Genomic DNA, 15331 nt, shown 5'->3' with positions numbered 1-15331 from the left:
CAGTATTAATTAAGTTGGTGATCACTCGCTGTTAGTATGAGAAAGACCATTACTTCAAATGTGACTCTACAAAACAATTCTGCATCTGGGCTAGGATTATGTTAACTAACTAAATTGATATTAGCTCAAAATAAAACATGGGCGAAAAAGGAATTCCTGTTCCCATCCATTTTTTCGTAGAGAACTAAATGAATATCGCCTGGCAGTGAATGTGGTGGACTTTGAACGAAGGAACACAAACAACACTTCCATCGAAAATGTAACATTTTTTAAGGCTCTAAGATTAGCTTATATTCTAGAAAAATGAGCACAGTCCAGGATATCGTTTCATCAGACAGACGAGTGAATAAGTCCTTGTTGCATGGAAAAGTGTAGATGAAAACGTTATCCGCCAAGAAAGATCAAAGATCGCATACTCCGAAAAGGTATCTAGACTGTGGTGCGTGTCCTACACGAGTATTAGACCATAAAGCAATAATCGCCTCAATCGTATAAAAGTAATATTTTCTGGAATCTTCTAAATTCAGATCATCGACTATCAGTTGGAATGATCAGGAAAGAGTTGAATTTAACCCACACTGCCGTTCAACATATGTTGACAATGATTACGGTAAAAGAAAAATCTATGCAAAATGGTTTTAGGCAACCTTTCGGGGGACCCAAAGGACAACAAAAAGGGAAAATGTCCTTACTTTAGGGACCGATTGGAAGGAATTCCCATCCCCTCATAGAAATTCGTTTTGTCAGATAATGAATTCAATAAATGAATTTTTAGCTGATAAAGCCATTTTTTGGTTTCCCAGCCATATTATTCGTTCGACATGGGTCCCTGCAGCTTCTATTATTTCCAGAATTAAAAATTGGGAACCCATTAAATTGTTGACCTATTTGAATTCGTTAGATGTTGCCATGGAAATAACAGATATCGGCATAGAGTCATTTTAGCAAAACCAACTTCACTATAAATCCAGCCTCTATAATAAATTGAAGATTCTGGTATAATTGGTTGAACAATCTGAGTTGCGTACAGGGCGGAGATGTATACATTTTACTATGAAAAATAGGTGAATAATTACTTATACAACCGTCGATACGCGATTAGGTTGCACTAGTGTAGTCAAGGGGGAAGTGTGGGTAGGGTCTTCTGAACTTCTAGATAAACAAATGGCTCACTATCGCACGTAACAGAACATTTTGGCAATCCGAATTTTACGATTGAACGAGGAAGAACCGCAGTGAAATGCATTCAATAACCTCTTTTAACACTGATGCATATGAAAAACAACCTTCAGGATTTCCAGCTTTTATCGGCATCTGGGAGCGTACAAAATTTGAGAGCCCTACTTAAAAGTTCTTCGGAAAGTTAGGATTAAGAGAAACAAGAGGCTCATCAAATCAAAGAAGGAAAATATCATATCATAGCTATTCTAATAGAAAAGATAAACCTATGATTAGATTTATAATTAGAAAGTAGATGGATTCTAATAGTTGAATTTAGTTACTCGGTAAATGAAATATATGCTAAACAAGGGTAAACAATAACAGTACTTTAAGCCACGCTAGGAGCGACTTAAAACTAAAATTTGAAATCAGAGTCGCGTAGAACAAGAATATGGTGGTGGATCATACCTAGAAACAATATTTGCTCCAAACCATCAAAAAGGGATTCTCAGAAAGTGTGTTCTACTTTCGATATGTCCAGAATTACAATTTTGGGCTGTTGGAGTTACTGCTAACTCTCTCAGTGTGTTCAAAGGATGATATAATCGAATACAATTGTCTGTGAATCTAAAAACAACTTGACATACCCTACAATTGGCATTACCCAAACTGCAGAGATTGCCCAGCTCTAGATAGAGTCAGGCTACGAACATTAGATAAACCACTCTTTGGGGACCTAAGAGAGATTTCTGCCTGCAGGGTGGGAGGGATGCTTTCCTTCGGGAATGCTACAGGCTGGCTCTGGAAATTTGAGCCTCCCTGCTCTCATAACAGCAATGACGATCTTAGGAGTTTGTGGCATTAAAACGGCGCACCACAGCGCTAAATGGGGTCCTCGGAGGTTATTAAAACATCACACTTTTTGAGTAATTTTTGAACCCTGACTACAACTATTGTTAAGTCTTTTCGCCATATGACAACGGAACAGCGTCGGCTGGTAATTCACCGCTTTAAAAAAGGTACAGTGTTCGAAAAATTACTGAAATTTATTAGAAAAATGAGGTCAAAAAATCTCCCAATATCCCGAAAGAAGCCTTTCATTTTAACAATAAACATCACAAACCGATTTCCCTTTGCAGGGAGCATTCTACGTATACCATAATTTTTGCGAATGAGTTAAAGTTTAACATTTTCAGCTCCTATGAAATATCTTATGACTAGCTCAAAGTTTATAAATACCAAGCTGAATAAAGAGAACCTTAAAACAACTGTGAAGTATGGGAATGGTTATGCGATGGTTTGGACCTCAATGTCCGCAGCCGGAGCTGGTAGAGTAGTTTTTATTGGGGGAACAGTGAACAAAATGCACTACCTCGATATATCAAAAAATTACTGCAAAGTGCAGAAAAAGAAGAATAGCAAAAAATTATCACAAAAAAGCTGGTGACATATTATAACTCTGTTAGTAATGGTGCGATTTCCACCAAACTTGGTAGGGTGAAAATAAGGGGTATTTGCAGTGGGTTATTAAAAATTATAGTAATATACTATGAATAATTTCATTTGGAAGGATATCGGTATGGGAGGTATTTCGAACCCTAGGCACCAAGTAGTGGCAGCCTCTTGATTTTTTCAGATTTTTCGATTGGGTAGTTTTTGAGAATGGATCCGTTAAAGAGATGATCACTTTTGACCCCCCGTACTCCCCACCTTTGCAGCAAATGTCAAAAACAAGGCAGGCTTCGGAAAGTACTAATCGAGCCCTTTCATTTGATACCCCTCATGACTATATTTGGTGTAAAAAATGCACACCCCTCTTTTGCAGGTAGGGAATACCTCTTAAACTCGACGTAAAAGGATGTAGCTCACTGTATTCGTGAGCGTTCGTAGTTCTCATCTTACCACCAAATTTTGTGTGACGGACGACAGACAGACGGACGGACAGTAAACTTGTTGTATTAAGGTTTTGTTTTACACAAAACTTTAAAAAGCTAAGAAAGGAAAACTAAAATGTTTACATATAACCCTCCGTTCATACAAGTTCACTTTATGGGATTATGACCTTCTATAAGTTTGGTATATATTATCAGCTATACTGATAACATGCATTCCTAGCATGGACTTAAGGGGAGTTTTCGGATAAATTTCTAAAATATGGTAATATACTATTGTATTAACTTTATTTGTACAGATATCGAAACGGGATGTATTTTGAGGCCTAGATTTCATATGAATGCACCACTGAGAATTTTTTCGGATTTTTCGGTTGGATAGGTTCTGAGAACGAACCTCTTTCACTTTTTGAGGCACACCCGTGAATACTATGTCCTCTGGACTTATCTTGTTACTGTAATTGTTGATCAGAACAGTTCAGAACTTTTCTAACCAATTGCGCCTTAAAATTTAGTAAGAAATATTACGATTTCGTAAGCTTTACAACTAGAAAAAAAAATCTAAAAACAGTTTTTTGCTGCAAGTACAAAACGATTTTTTCATAATTACTGATTGTTGATTCAAAGTCCCTTTCAACTCTTATTCAAACCCTTCAATCACATATAAATGGTATGCACACAATATATTTATTCCCCGTAACAAGAATCCAGCTACTGTCTATTTCCGGTATAAACTTAATTTACTTTGCATCCAAAACCCAGAAGGTTACTAATATTACTGTGAAATTTTCTATAAGGATAGCCTAAATGTTAAAAAGAAATCGTAAAAGGCCAACAGACTCGCAATGAAAGTGACAAAAAGACTGTCAAATCGTCAACATAATGTGCAACAAATCAAAAACCCGGTACCAATAATTTTTCAAATTCAACCACTTCAAACGTTCAAAATCATGAAAAATCACATAAATCAAATGGATACCACTTGATAGTTTTCACGTCTCCCACTTATTTGACACAAAAATTGAAACACTCTCCCGACGAATGTTTTTATGACTATTATAAAAAATGTATACAACCCACGAATGGCTAGCAAAGTGCCACCGTACCGAAGGGTAGTAAAGCTTGCTGTCAGGATAAAAAGTCATAAACGGAGTTCACTTTATAGCTTAAATAGTGGTTCGCTATCAGAACGTATAGTTAATGTCACTCGTACTATAACTTCATATGTTTTATTTTCGTGTATAAGGGTCGTGTTTATAAGGGAAACAGGAAATGTGATGGCAATGCAACTTTTCTTGTCACACACAAAGTCTGCAGTGAAGTGCATTCGGTGCTGAAATCTTTGATTGCCGAAATATTTATTTTTATTAAAGTATAAAAAGGATACAATTTGAGTTTTTTAGAAAGTGGTCTTATTCTCTCAAAAGTGCAGGAATATGTTTGTGCATAGAAAAATCGCATAGTAGATTTAGTGATTTCCTTAATTGGTACCTTAGTTGGGATTTTTTTTGTAGAAAAAGTTAGAAAGTTCCATTTTTTTGGGAAAGCATCGTTTACGTTGGGAAAATACGTACGATGAACTCTAGACGAGAAGGTGAGTACGAAGGTAGGGAATGGCGAATAATTTCAGGAAATATGACAAAGTAAAACATTTTTAAGCTTAGTTCCCGTATTACGAATACCATGATAACTGGAGATTAATCCATGTCTATAATCTTCATATAGCCTGATATTTAATATGGTTCCAATCTTAATCTAGATCTACTTTTAAAAGTTCTTCATACAGATTAATTACAAGAAAGCACTTAAGCTTTCTGCTCGTAAGGAATGAAAAGGAAATGTCTTGTATTTTCATCGAAATAACCAAATAATTACGAAAATGTTTTAATGGTTCAAAAAAGGACTACAAGCTTGTGTCATTTACGGAAAAACCGAAGTATCTTCTTCTCCTCAAGAAGGAATTAACAGACTCCTACGAAAATTTCCGAAAAACTAGAACATTCTTCCTCCTGGCTGCATGGAAACAAATGGCATTCAACCTTTCTTATATCCTCTCCACATATCTAGATACAATAAACAATTTATAACAAAGTGACTGGTGTGAATCGAAAACAATTTACATCCTTTCGTTCTTGCACTCGTTCTCTGCACTACAAAGAAGATAAGATGGATGGTGCTACGTAAGAAGAAGTGCAGTGAAGAATGCATTCATTAAAGTCTACAGAATGAGGATAACAGAAATAAAAACAATAACAAGATTGCGAACAATAAAAACAACATTAGCAAAAACATGTGCACGGATTTGCGAAAACAAAAACTCATGTAAGCATGAAAATTCGTTCACGTGCACCATATCATGCTTTCGCTTCAGTAGCTTTCAGCGGTAATGTAATGCAAAGAACATACAAACGTACACATATGCTGGTACGTATATAAAGAAAATTGCATACGTAAAATGATGATAGTAATAGAATTGCATGAAATTGCACATCTTTTAGTTGGGTTTGTCCGTAATTTCATTAGAGGGGCTTCAAGAAACTATTTGTTTGCGCTAGTCAATGAGTCCCGTGTTTATGTTTATGTTTATGTGAAGAAATTTCCTACTTATCAAGAGGGTTGTTTTGAGTTTATAATAAAGGTAACATCTATCACAGAAAAAAATAATTGCATATACGAAATTCATTTGGATTAACTGAATGTAATTATCACAACAGTAGGCACTTCAATCAACAGTGCAAGAGGATTGAGGCATCAGCTTCGCGATCCCGACCTCGATTAGAATCCCGGTCATGGCCATGGATGTTTTTATTTGCCCTACGGAAATAAGATAGCACAGTAACTCTACTAAACAAATTTGGATACTGGAACTATGGACCCCCTCCCCTTCTTTTCTTTTTATTTCTTCCCACTTTCCAGACCTACTGTTAAAGGGCTTGGTCGATTCGCATCTTCTGATCATTTCAACAAAGGAATACTACCCTTGTTACGTTAGGGGGAATTAGATCCGTCTCATACGTCATAACCCTAAATACACCAGGAATCCTTAGAGTCGACACACTCACCACCTCGGCTTCGTACGCACGCCTTAAACGGTCGTTATTTTGGCAATGCCTCGTCCGAGAAAATGATTTTTTGAATAAAACTCCAATCTCCAACCAACATTTCCAGAGCCCAAATAGCGAACTTACGACGTTATCTGCGGTCGCGCTGCTTCAATTCAATTCACGTCAGCTTAATATTATAAGAATGTAACTCCAAATCCAACCGCAAAATAAGCCGGGTTAACCCTCTGGCCATGCCCACTTCAGCTGATCTTGGCAGAATTGACTTCTCTGGGTTTGCTTCCATACTGGCCGCATCAAGACTATGTTTTCTTCATTTCATTCAGATGCAAAAGAGTTTACCCATAATTAAATTGTCTTCACTTTACTTTGCGTATTTACAACGCAGTCTGAATTTCGATAATCTTTTTTAATAACTTCCCCATTTTTAGCAAGTGATGAGGTGACAAAGCTTACTGAATATTTTGACAGTTGAATGTCATTGGTTACTTTGACAGCTGCTGAAACACAATAAGTAGAAAAACTACCATTGCTTTCTGGTTACCCTATACTACGCTAAGGACACTCACCAAAAAGGAGCGACAAGTATTCGTGTTAGGATTGACCGCAGAAATTATTCACAATTCTTCCTATCTCAGCGTAACCTTAAGAGGTTCTTCATATCCCTGTTACTCGTACTAAAAAAATAAATACGATTCGTGAAACTCTTTATAGCATACTCCTGTCTCAGCAATGACCTCCCACGATTGAGCCAATTTTCCTTTTACATGACCCATGCTTTTTTGTTACTGGAAGAATCAGGTCTACGATAGATGCACGAGTAATTAATAGCATGATCCATGCAGTTTAATAGTACAGATCCCCGTTAGTAACCTAGTAGTAGTTGCCGTGATTAAACGCTTTCCTTTTTCTGCTAAATCTGACATTATGCACTTTTCATAGTGCTTCCATTCGCCAAAAGACCATAAATATAATTTCCTTCAGGTCCCAAAAAATAGTAACTATGGTCTTTCTCTCCCTTTATATAATACATTATTTCCAAGACCAAAGCAAAAATTCTTTTGATAACGTAAAAATTAAAAATTATCAGCTTTGTCCGCTTTTTACCCATCGTGAGGTTTTTAGTTTATAGCTTATCATATAGAATATTATTAGATAAACAATTCAGTGGTCAATAAAAATCATTCTATGGAACTTTTCACGACTTCTTCCGTGAAGACTATATATACAATGATTTGCTTTTGATATGATTATCTCCCATACCTTCTTCTTCTTTAGCCTTTATCCCGTTCACACACGGGTCGGCTTGTCGTGATCGGTTCGGCCATTTTATTTGATCAAATGCCTGATCTGGATCTAGTTGTGAGGCCGCCCAATCACCATCGGCCGGCCTTTTGGTCGTTTACCATTGACTTTGATGTTCAGACCAATCTTGGCAAATGAGTTCTCGTTAGCGCGAATTACATGACCATACCACCCAAGATGCTTCTCTCGCAATTTTTCCACGAACGATATAACCCCATAGTGATCACAGATATTCTCATTTCGGATGTGATCAAGGCATGTCAGGCCACTAGTCCAACTTAACATCTTCGTCTCCATTACCGCAAGAGAGCGACAAGGCAGACGACATTGTGGTAAATTTTAAATTTGCGACGATTTTTGATACGTCGATCACAAAGAACGCAAGTTGTGGAACTTCACTCCACCCAGCTTGCGTTAATGCAAGCAATTTCATAACGCAGTTCTCCATTGGCTGGTAACATTGAGATATTTAAATCGCTCAGTTCATGGCAGGTCACTGTCAATGACAGTGATAGCGCCTGTTTCATGGGGATCGGCTGTTAGAAATTCAGTCTTATTCAGATTCAATCTCAGACCGTATTGAATGAAGTGATCATTCCAGTTTTGGACAAGTTGTTCGAGAGAGTGTGTGCACTTCATTCAAGACCGTAATTGTACACTACAGGATTAGAGTGCTCTATAGAAGGCAATGTGGTCAGCATTGCGCTCGCCCGAGATTATTACCCTGACTGGTATCCGTCGTCAAATCACGATACAAATCCCACTGCCACCAGTGAGATTTGAACCGCGATCTTCCGTATGATAGCTTTGTGCTCTAACCACTTAGCTATCCGGACACGTCTCAGATTGAATCTAACTAAAACCGAATTTTTGACGACCGATCCCTATGAAACAACCACAATCACCTGCCCAGAACTGAGCGATTTAGATATCTCGGGTCAATTCTATCAGCCAACTGCGTTATCAAATTCCTTCACCCATTAACGCAAGCTGGATGAAGTGATGTTCCACAACTGGTATTCTTTGCGATCGATACGTCGTAGACGTATCAATGAACAACTCAAATCTAAAATTTACCACACTCTCTATGGTTCTGAGTGTTGGCTGACTATAAGAGATAATGAACAGCGTCTTGTGGTAATGGAGACGAAGATGTTGCGTTGGACTAATGGCGTGACACATTTTGATCACATCCGAAATGAGGATATCCGCGATTGATATGGGGTTGCACCGATCGAAATTACACCTCTCCACCGTTTGAAACTATCTGATATCTCTTAGATGCTTCGGATACGATTCGGGAGGGAATTGTGAAAGAAGTCTCAAGTACGGGTGACAGAAAATTCGCAGAAGGACAAAAAGCGAAAAAAAAATAACAGCCGTACGTCTTGTAGGAGCAGAATAGGATATATATATATATTCATCCCATTATTAATGTAAGAACTGAAACTTTATCTAAATCTCACACCACTTTCCCGATGCAAGACCGTTCTATTGGAAACCGCACCAGCACACATTGCTCCGCTTTGACGTTAACCAAAACCATTAAGAATCAATTGAGGGAATGTACAAAAGTTCAAACCTGTTGAACTTGGCTATCGAAAAGTTTTCACCAGGTAATTTTCAAAACTTTACTGAAAAACACAAGTAACGACAACTGGAAGCTTGTCAAAGGCTATTTACCCATTAACAAATTAAAGTATGTAGACAGCCCCAAATTATGACCTACGATGAGACGGCGGTCTTCGTCTACTACTACTATCTTTGAGAGACGGTGAAATATGCATTATAATCAACCGCGCAGCAACCGGTTTCCGGTCTAGGCCTACCTTAATAAGGAAATCCAGACACCCCGGTTTTGCGCCGAGGTCCACCAATTCGAAATATGCATACCATCTGAAAAGAAGAAACTTCCCAAACTGTCAAGTGAATCTTCTTCACAGCAATACTACAACCCTTCTGGCGCTCGGAAACCATGTTCTGCATTCTCCTTATAGTCCTGATTTGTCCTGTCCTGATTACTCACTTAAAGAAGAACTTAGGGGAACACGTTACAATGAAGACGTTTCTATAGAAGTTTTTCTCATTCATGCACTTTTCACAGAATTATGAAATCAGAAAAGTATTTGATAGTACATGGCAGATCACTGATCGTAATTACAAAGTCCAAGTCCACCTAGAGATGCGTGAAATTTGAAGTTAGTAGGTAATGTGATACCACATCGCTTCTTCAGGAAAGTTATATTACAAAGTATCTATCTCTCTATATCTCAACATGACACCTTTCATTGCCCAAAGCGTACATGTGATATACCACCAAAATCATATATTACACTTGGCAGGCGATCTTATCAAATATTGCTTATGACAGAGCGAACAAATGAACACGGCTTTTGTTTAAAAAACAAAATGTGACCAAAAAAGATCTCTTTTCTTAACCAAGAAATTAGATCCACTTTAAAAATGGTCACTTTGACGAACTAGGGTGATATCTGGCGTGCATTTATTATATTCATAGTGTAAAACGTACGGCGGTGCAAAGGAAGAATAAACCGATTGAGAACATTTTCGCAATAACCTCGTTTGATGATGTCGAAAAGATGCTATAAATTATGAGATATAGATACGCGAAGCATCTTAGTAGGTGATATCAGAAAGTAGAAAATGCAAAGGAATATCACAAAGATCACCTCTCATTACTCTAATATCATCAACCACACATATAACGCACGGCAGGCGATATTACCAGATATTACTCATCACTAGAGTAATAATTGCACTGCATTATCACATTTGTTGCGCCAAATTTACGGCAGTGCCTTGGAATGAGGATGGACCTTCTCCGCGAAAGAAAAAAAGCAAAGAATTCCCATCTACTACAGTAAGATATTTTCACATGCAAACAACAGGGGCTCATGATAATTGCAACCGAGCGCTACTTACTACTTAAAAGTAAATGCATTTCCTATTTCGGTACTTGGCATCACATCCCTATAGTTAATAGTTATCACGATCATTTTTCCACGAAAAGGCTCGCCAAGGGGACAGGGAATCATAACAATAACATATTCGCAAACAATATCCGATAGTCGCCACTTGTGATATAAAAAACGTGGTGATGTCAACTCGGCAAGGACGCTACAAAATATTACCTAGCACAAGAGTAATATCTGCTGGGTGATGCTGTAATGTTAAATGATGTTGTGGCGTTTGGATCTAGTGCCATCGCAAAAATGTTGCGAACGTATCCAATCCATTTGTTAAACGGAGAAAAACGTAATTTAATCCTGTGTGGATCAATCTTGATCACTGCTCTTTTCTTTAGAGTTTTAATCTCACTTTTATTCACCATCTTCATAGAATTTGGAGAATGATTTAAAGTTTCCTTTATTACCAACCTCTTCGCAGTAACCATCTTTAATCTTTTGATGTATTTGCTCAAGTAGGTAGAAAGCAAAACTAGCAATCATCAATCCCACATATTTGCTGCAATTTTGAAAACAAACATTCCTTTTGATCACGGCGAATATTTACCCACAAATTGACCACTTAATTTGAAACTCTTGTTAAGCTCAGATAAGTTTCCTCGAATATCTTGCTTATCTCCTTTAACAAACATCGACAATCTAAAATCATCCATCAAAAACTTTCAAAAGTGTCATCAATCTTACGCGACAGACCATATAAAATACAAATTGTTTATAAACATGAGGCGGAAAGGTCATGAAAGTCATCATCATCAACTGGATTCCATGAATCCATCCAAGGACGAATCTATGACCATAATAGAAATCAAAACCAAAACAAAAGATCCAAAATTGCCGCTCATGTTCTCTTAAGTATCAAAAAATTACCATTCCAAACTAAATTATCGCAAAATTATCTGATATCTGGATGAAAATTACAAGACAAGACGACTTAGAATTGAGTTCCGGTTATGCTGTTTGGTGAGTAAATTATTCAAAAGCGAGGAGTGAATGACTATAAATTTTTGGATTGTCATTTGGCAATTTACATATATTGACGCATCAGGTGAGCTTATTTTATTTTCATTTCGGTATGGTTTCAAGGCAGTTCTATTGTCTCTTTGGCGATAAAGAGCAAATGTGGATGCAATCCAACTGAAATGTCAGATACAAATCAGATCTATTTTAAGTGGAGACAAAAGGAAGCACAAAAATCGAGATAACAACGCATTACCGACACCACGCTGCATATTTTCATTTTCCCATAAGTGTGTCAACGTTTTAATATTTTTTTAATTCGTTTCTTAATGTATGGACCGACCATCCGGTTTACCATATTTGCCGGCATATCATACGCTCATGCTCGTTTGGCATTCAAATATTCCAAATGGTGACGAACTTGAAACGCATAAAAATTTAATTAAAAAGCAGAACAAATAATTAATTAGAATTACTCTCTTCTGACCTAATAAATGAATTCCGTTAGGACTCGGTGAAACTTTGAACCCCTGATGGTAACCGTCCATATGATCAAAATAGTTGAAATTATTGCGATATGCAAATTACTCAGCGAACTTACTTCAAACAAGTATCTAGTCATGCAGAGTACGCGATTCTAGCAAGTCCCATTGTCCAAATTAAGATATGTGATGTAATTTGGAGGTCGGCCCCCGAAGTGTGCGACAAATTGATTGCTCCAACTGTTTTGTGATCATCACTAGGAAAACCGGTAAATTTGGTATGTTGATAAATAGCTACTCAGAAATTCAAGTTTCACCTATGAATACGAAATAGGCTTGAAGAAAAAATTCCTGAGTTGTCTAGGAACAATAATTTTATTGAGCCTAAGACTGCGGAGTGTGCGTCGGTTTCAGAACATAATTTTGTTTATTGTTGAAAAGTGGTTGGTTTTTGGACCCCTTGGTGGAGTTTAGTTGAATTGAAGTTCGGAAAATAGTTTCAATTTTAACAAATTACGCATTTAGGTCGGCCGGGAAATATGTACACAGAGAGCGGTCTTAATTTTTTTTATTTTTCCGTGATTAATGGGAAAAAGTCAACACCTTTGACCTAATGTTTTTAACTACTTTGTTTTAGTGCTAGTGTCACTTAATTAAAAAATAATGTGAAAGTTAGATGAAAATATGTGGAAACCCTTGATAAGTGCTATATTATCGATCATCCTGAAAGAAAGTTACCAATTTTACAAGCGGGCTTTTTAGCATAAATTGCTAATGAGTAACTGTATGAACAGAATGAGTGTGACGATTCGTTTGGTGTGTTAATGTACAAACACTGAAATATGAGCAGTGGGACGTTTGTCTCAGAAAAGTGAAATTGATCTAGTGTAACATGGATGTGAACCTAAGTCAGATTTGCTATTTAAATGTGAACTAGCAAAAAGCGGAAAAGCATTCCCCAAAAAGGTTGTCGGTACAAGATTGAAACAAGCAGTAGGCTATACTTGAGAAAAGATAGTTAGGTATGTGTTTCGTATGACAATACAGAGGCTTTTATTTCAAAGGATAATCCTCAGGTGGTTGCATACAGATCATGATTTTATCTAACAATTCATTGCCAAAAGGAAGGTGGCCTAATTAAGGCTAAACTAAAACACGGAAACATGGATTTCCTCAACTGCCGTCTTAGCTCTTAATTGCTTTCTCCAATTTCTTAGAAGAACGTGAATCATGGTTTGGTAGCTTGTTGACCAAGATTTAAATAAGATTATACGAGTTGAGAAGATTATTTCCTTTATTGGGTAACAATTTCATGAAAAAACAAATACCTTATTTTGAGAGCTAACTGTCCATTTCTTCAGTATTTTCTCTTCTTCTCAACCGGTTTAATTTTAAGGTGAATCATTTTTATGTTGCAGATTAACGAAAATGAAAGGCAACATAAATATTAGAAACATAAGAATGGAATAGGGATTAAATAGTAAATAACCAGTGTCAACTATAACTTCATGTACTTTGTGCACTTTTGCAACAACCTAATAAATATTGAGATATCTTGACTTGATGATTAGAGCGTTTAGGTTTCGAAACGGGAGGTTGCGATTCAAATCCATTTAGGCAAGGGGATTTATAGCACTTCCATAATGAGGAAAATCAGCTGCAGACGAATAGCTAAGTCAAATCAAAGTCATAACCATAAACGAGCACAATGCTGACCAAATGTTTCCCGGTCTCGAAATGAAGTGCACTCAGACGCTTCAACTCAACAATTTTTTCTTTAAATTCATTTTTATTTTAGACTTCTCCTAACGGCGCTGCCATTCCTTTATCCCATCCAAATAGTACTTTACGGCTTGGGAAGAAAATCTTTTATCTTAAATTGTGTGTGAGTGTGTATAAGATGGAATGGTCCATTGTACTCGGTACCCATATCTAACGGATATATCCCATATCATATATCCCGGATTGATTTATGCATCGCAGGATCTCCGTTACTGGATGTGATACTACCTTCTGCAGCTAAAGTACATCAGCACCAAAAGTAGGTACCTATAAGCGGAGCATTTCAGCAGAAAGTGTTCTGTAGATGCCGCTTACTCGTAACAGAAAAGGCATAGAACTCTCATTCTCATTCTCATGAAAATATGTTCAGCTACTTTAGCATGTCCTGTCGCTTTTCGACAGTATATTCGTTTTGTATTGACAGGAAAAATTTGCTGAGCCTTGTGAGAAAAAACAGCATTTGCCAATGGTACCAGGACATCGGAGAAACTAAACCCTCTTTCATTAAGGCATTCGAAATTTCACTTTGCTCTACGCCCCAGTGACCAGGTACCCAGATTTTTAGCTTAGGAAACAAAAAAGTCACTTAGTGTTAGATATGGTGAGTAAGAATGATCATCAACCAATTTAAACCGTAACTTGTAGATGTTCGCAAAGACAACCGTTGAGGCATGAGACATTCATTATCTTGATGGAAATACAATTTTTCTCTAAAAGTGTACTACGTTTTTTTCAATTTCTGCCTTCAGCTTGTCAATCAGCAATGCATAGTATGCTTTTAGTCTTTAAATCCTGTTCCACTACTTCACTGGTCGGATCGTCTTTTTGACCGCCTTTTTCTATTTCTGGAGCTTATTAATATGTGGCACCAAAACACAAATTCCTTGCCCCCTAAACGGCGCTGAAAGAGCATTGGAAAAGTTAGTTCGACCCTGTTTTTAGTCCGGAATGAGCAAACATGGCACCAAACGTGTGATAGGCTTTTTCATGCCTTGATTCCATAACTGAGAAGCACGTTCTTTAAACATGTTGATGATGATGATTTGCTTGTTCTCTAACCTTAATTCGATAGTCGTGTAGTACAATTTGGTAAAGTAGTTATCGACAGCGATTGTAATTTTTTGGGCGTGTCGAACGTTTTTCGTCAAACCAACTGGTACAAGTAGAAATTCCGCAACTCATCTCTAATTTGCGATTCCTCCATTTTCGCAAAAATTATGAATGAATCAAACAATTGTCAAACAACAAACATGCATCCAAAAGGGCTGTGCTCGCAACTTGAGAGTGGAAACTTTTTCGGCGGACTTTCTGTTGTGATTTTAATCAAGTACTCACATCAGACACCCAACATTTAATGTTTAAAAATAATTGGAGAGATACTTAATCAGATACTTTCGGTCGTCCAAAGAGATTCATTCAATTCTAATGAGTAATTTTGTATTAAGATTTATTGGATTGGACCAGTTCGGAAAAACTATTTTTCGCTTTTTTTTGTTCACGCTCTTTTGGTTTTTACCAAAACACGATTTTTTTATTAAATGAAGTAACTTATCAGACACTGCCTCACCTCTGCCTTGGGTTCAGCGTGGCTGAAAGCGATTCCCATATGTTTCTCACCACCATATATGTATCGGCCAACATTATATGGATATAAATCATATTTAAAACGTAATCCTTTTTTGAATTTTAATGTAATTTTATGT

At 37.0% G+C, this 15331-nt stretch overlaps 2 protein-coding genes across 6 annotated transcripts in view; one reads left to right on the top strand and one right to left on the bottom strand.

The window, feature by feature from the left end:
- Nucleotides 1-15331, bottom strand: part of LOC119646844 (rab3 GTPase-activating protein catalytic subunit) — a 477376-nt gene that overhangs the window by 395869 nt on the left and 66176 nt on the right. The window lies entirely within an intron of this gene.
- LOC119646843 (vasorin) overlaps nt 1-15331 on the top strand; it is a 395527-nt gene that overhangs the window by 352607 nt on the left and 27589 nt on the right. The window contains exon 1 of one of the 5 annotated variants that reach the window (XM_038047461.1): nt 12260-12868. The exons of the other annotated variants lie outside the window; for them this stretch is intronic. The gene's annotated coding sequence lies outside the window, so the exon portion shown is untranslated. Of the gene's footprint in view, nt 1-12259; nt 12869-15331 lie in introns of those variants that run through there. 5 annotated transcript variants of the gene reach the window in all.

This window comes from Hermetia illucens, chromosome 1, assembly GCF_905115235.1.
Source record: "Hermetia illucens chromosome 1, iHerIll2.2.curated.20191125, whole genome shotgun sequence".
Lineage (NCBI taxonomy): Eukaryota > Metazoa > Arthropoda > Insecta > Diptera > Stratiomyidae > Hermetia > Hermetia illucens.
The sequence above is the reverse complement of the archived record's forward strand: the minus strand, read 5'-3'. Positions and strand labels throughout refer to the sequence as shown.